Source organism: Neoarius graeffei, chromosome 5 (assembly GCF_027579695.1).
Source record: "Neoarius graeffei isolate fNeoGra1 chromosome 5, fNeoGra1.pri, whole genome shotgun sequence".
Taxonomy (NCBI): Eukaryota; Metazoa; Chordata; class Actinopteri; order Siluriformes; family Ariidae; genus Neoarius; species Neoarius graeffei.
The window spans coordinates 65,996,180-66,000,983 of NC_083573.1; positions in this window are offsets into that span (position 1 = coordinate 65,996,180).

Genomic DNA, 4,804 nt, shown 5'->3' on the forward strand with positions numbered 1-4,804 from the left:
CTCGCGCCTTACCAGCTAATAAGGTGATCACAAAGGCAATCTTGCGGCGATCCGTAGTGTAGGTGGTAGGCTGAAGCTCAAAGGTGAGTTGACACTGGGTAAGGAACTCTCGGCACTCACTGTGCTTGCCGTCATACCTCTGTGGTGCAGGAAGGCTGGGTTCACGAGGTGAAGAAGGCAGCATTGCAGGAGGCACTGGAGCAGGAGTGGGAGCTGGATCAGGAGCAGGAACTGGATCAGGAGCAGGAGATGCAGGCAGAGATGTCAGCTGTGCCAGGGTTTTCCCAATTTGCTGAAGCAGTTCCTCGTGGCGAGCGAGGGCCTCACGTTGGCTGGTGAGCGTACGTCCATGTGCGTCCATGGTCGCTCCGAAGCGTGTCAAAGCTGCCATAATTCCCTGAAGGTTGGCCGGGTAGACAGTTGAAGCAGCCTCTGCTGAGTCGGTCATGACGGAGTCTTTCTGTTAGGGTTTTGCTGGGATTCGAACCTGGTTCGTTGGTGTGATGATCCAGCAAACCCCCACTAGGCCACCAGGGGGATGACTCAAATGCAGAGGCGTGAGGCGGAAGTAGAAAAAGAATCAAAAAGGTTTATTTAAACTATATACACTATATACAGGGCAAAACAAAAGACAAAAAAAAAAAAGAGTATAATCCAAAAGAAAAGCAAAGTGCAAAAATACAAAAGCTAAGAAGATCAAAAAACACAGTACAAAGGAAACTGGAGATAAACATAACAGCACAAAGACTCCGTGACAAGAGGACTGAACTCAGGGGTATAAATAGACAAACTAATTAAGGACACAGGTGAAGATAATTAGGCAATTAACACAAACACAAGACACAGGAACAGTGGCGGCCTCTAGAGGCCAAAATAAACACGACATGAAAAGGAAATAACAGCGGCCTCTAGAGGCCAAAACAGTCCTAGTCCTAACACATATAGTGCCTTTCTCACACTGAAGGTTGTGTAGGTGCAATAGGCTTATCAAATCAGTCTCATGTAAAAAGGGATCAGTCTCATAAATTCATTAATCATTAATTCAAGTGTCTAATAGTTTATAGCTAAACTATTAAAATCAATGGAATAACTTAGTGGTGATGTTGCTATAGTTTTGGTAAGTATTGTAGCTCTAATGTAATATGTTTACATCTATAACATTCATATGACAACCAAATGGGCGAAGGCAATTAGAATACTTGTTTGGCAGAGGTTGGCACTCAGTAGATGTTGTAGCAATAAACAGGACACAGTTTATTCCAAAGATACCATTGTGGCAGTGGGGGCGTGGCCAAGCAGCAGTCTGTAAATGGAGGGCGGGGTCGGGGAAGGTAAGTGGCTAAATCATCCCACCTGCTGTCAATTAATGTGTGTGTGTTTGTTACAGGGATGGAGGATAAAAGGAGAAAGCAGAGAAAAGGAGCTCTCTCCCCGACCACAATGCATGTGTGAGTGAATGAGCGAATGAGTGAAAGAAGGGAAGCTGAAAAGCTAAAATAAAGTGTTTTATGCAACCATCAACTCTCGCCTGCCGTGCTTCTGTGCTCCACCCACATCAGGGAGCACAGAAGCACGGGTGGCGAGAGTTGATGGTTGCATAAAGCACTTTATTTTAGCTTTTCAGCTTCCTTTCTTTCACTCACTCACTCACACATGCATTGTGGTCGGGGAGAGAGCGCCTTTTCTGTGCTTTCCCTCTCCTTTTATGCTCCATCCCTGTAACAAACACACACACACATTAATTGATAGTGGGTGGGATGACTTAGCCACTTACCTTCCCCGACCCCACGCTCCATTCACAGACTGCTGCTTGGCCATGCCCCTGCTGCCACATACCCCCACCGCCCGACTCAGGCCGGGGAGCCATCTGGCCTGAAGCTGACTCCCCCCCGACGGGACAGGAAGTCCACCACCACCATCTGCGCCCCCGGCCTGTGGATCACCTTGAACTTAAATGGATGGAGGGCGAGATACCAACAGGTGATCCATGCATTGGTATCCTTAATGCAGTGGAGCCACTGGAGGGGCACATGGTCTGAACAGAGAGTGAAAGGGCGCCCCAGCAGGTAGTATCAGAAGGCGAGGACCGCCCACTTGATGGGGAGACACTCCATCTCGATTGTGCTGTACCTGCTTTCACGCATCGAGAGTTTCCGGCTAATGTACAGCATGGGGCACTCCTTGCCCTCCACCTCCTGGGACAAAATGGCCCCCAGCCCTCTGTCCGATGCATCAGTCTGCAAAATAAAGGGGAGCGAGAAGTCAGGGGAGTGTAAAAGTGGCCCCCCACACAGTGCAGCTTTTACCTCAGAGAAAGCCTGTTGGCACTGCTCCGTCCACTGGACCGGATCTGGAGCCCCCTTTTTAGTGAGATTGGTTAGCGGGTTGGTGACGTCCGAATAATTCGGTAGAAACCTACGATAATAGCCAGCCAACCCCAAGAACCGTCTCACCTCCTTTTTGGTCTTGGGCCTCGGGCAGGCTGCAATCGCTGCGGTCTTGTTAATTTGGGGATGCACCTGCCCATGGCCCAAGTGGAACCCCAGATACCGTGCTTCCACCCGCCCAATTGCACACTTTTTTGGGTTAGCTGTGAGGCCTGCTCGCCTCAGCGACTTTAGAATGGCCCTCAGGTGTTCCAAGTGCCATGGCCAATCATTACTGTAAATTATGATGTCGTCTAGATAGGTGGCTGCGTAGGCAGCATGAGGGTAGAGGACCCTGTCCATAAGCCGCAGGAACGTAGCGGGTGCCCCAAACAACCCAAAAGGGAGCATGACAAATTGGTGTAATCCAAATGGTGTGGAAAAGGCCATTTTCTCTTGGGATAGAGGAGTCAAAGGGATCTGCCAATATCCCTTTGTTAGATCCAGTGTCGAATAAAAGCGAGCAGTGCCTAACTGATCAAGCAACTCATCAATGTGAGGCATTGGGTATGCATCAAATTTAGACACCACGTTGACCTTTCTATAGTCCACACAGAACCAGACCAACCTGTCGGTCTTGGGAACCAGGACCACTGGGCTGCTCCAGTCACTGTGGGACTCCTCGATTATGCCCATTTCGAGCATGGCCTTGAGTTCATCCCAAACCACCTTTTTCTTGTGTTTGGGCAATTGGTAAGGGCGGCTACGCACTACCACCCCCGGGGTCGTTTCGATGTGGTGTTCTATGAGGTGGGTACGACCAGAAAGGGGCGAGAACACATCGGAAAATTCCTTCTGCAACTTGGCTACCTCTTTGAGTTGGGCCGGTGAGAGGTGGTCTCCACAAGAGACTGGAGTGGTCCAAGATGTTATCTTTTTTACCCCCGGCCCCAGCTCTGCCTTCTCTGGGACTACTGATGCCAGCGCCATGGGGAACCCCTCATTCTAGCGTTTTAAAAGGTTGAGGTGGCAAATTTGCAGTGCCCCGCCCCTATCCATTCTCGTCACCTCATAGTCGACGTCCCCGACTTGCCATGTGACCTCAAAGGGCCCTTGCCACTTGGCGACTAATTTAGAACTCAATGTGGGCAATAATACGAGCACTTTGTCTCCCGGCGTGAACTCTCTAAGGCGCGTGCCCCTGTCATACAGCTGGCTTTGACGTTCTTGTGCCTGCCACAAATTCTCCTGGGTTAGATGCGTGAGGGTGTGGAGTTTTGCATGCAGGTCAAGAACGTACTGGATTTCATTTTTACTCAGTGAAGGTCCCTCCTCCCAGTTTTCCTGTAGCACATCCAGAATGCCACGCGGCTTACACCCATATAATAATTCAAAGGGAAAAAACCCTGTGGAGGCTTGCGGGACCTCTCGAACTGTGAATAACAGGGGCTTGAGCCACTTATCCCAATTACGCACATCTTCACTTATGAATTTATGGATTATGTTTTTGAGTGTTTGGTTAAATTGCTCAAAGAGAGTGAGGAATGCCTCTGGATCGTCCTGCGGTCCCATCTTCGTGAGGGTGGCAGCAGCGGTGGTCGACGCCCCTGCTGACACGAGCAGGTGCCGGAATGCCTGGTGATCTTCCTGCTGGGCCAGCATCAAGGCTTCAAAGCATTGCTCCTGCTCCTTTCGGAGGGTGATCAGTGCTTGATGCTGGTTCTGCTGGACGGTAGCGAGGGCAAGAATGAGCTCTTTGAATGGCAAGGACTCCATGGGGTGGTTCCCTTCTGTGCTCCCAGGTTTCAGCATGACTGTAACACTTCCTGATGTGGGTGGAGCACAGAAGCACGGCAGGTGAGAGTTGATGGTTGCATAAAAAACTTTATTTTAGCTTTTCAGCTTCCCTTCTTTCACTCACTCGCTCATTCACTCACACATGCGTTGTGGTCAGGGAGAGAGCTCCTTTTCTCTGCTCTCTCTCTCTCCTTTTATGCTCCATCCCTGTAACAAACACACACACACACACACACACACACATTAATTGATAGCAGGTGGGATGACTTAGCCACTTACCTTCCCCGACCCTGCCCTCCATTCACAGACTGCTGCTTGGCCATGCCCCCGCTGCCACAAACATTTATTGAAATAGCTGACATGAATTAGCAAACTAATACTGATCAGATATAGCAGCCAAGGAATAATTCAATATAAATGGTGATACAATGTATACAAATAAGAATCAGTAGTGTATATGATGATAATTAAGGCACTAATGGTGATCAGAAATAATAAGCTATATGCCAGTGTTACAGTGTAGGGGCGAGTGGATGTTAAAATGTGATAGGGAAATCATGTGTTTATGTGTGTCTGTGCGAGGGTGTGTGCATGAGTAGGCGTTTGTATAAGAGCGTGTGTGCAAGAGTGTGTGAGTGTGT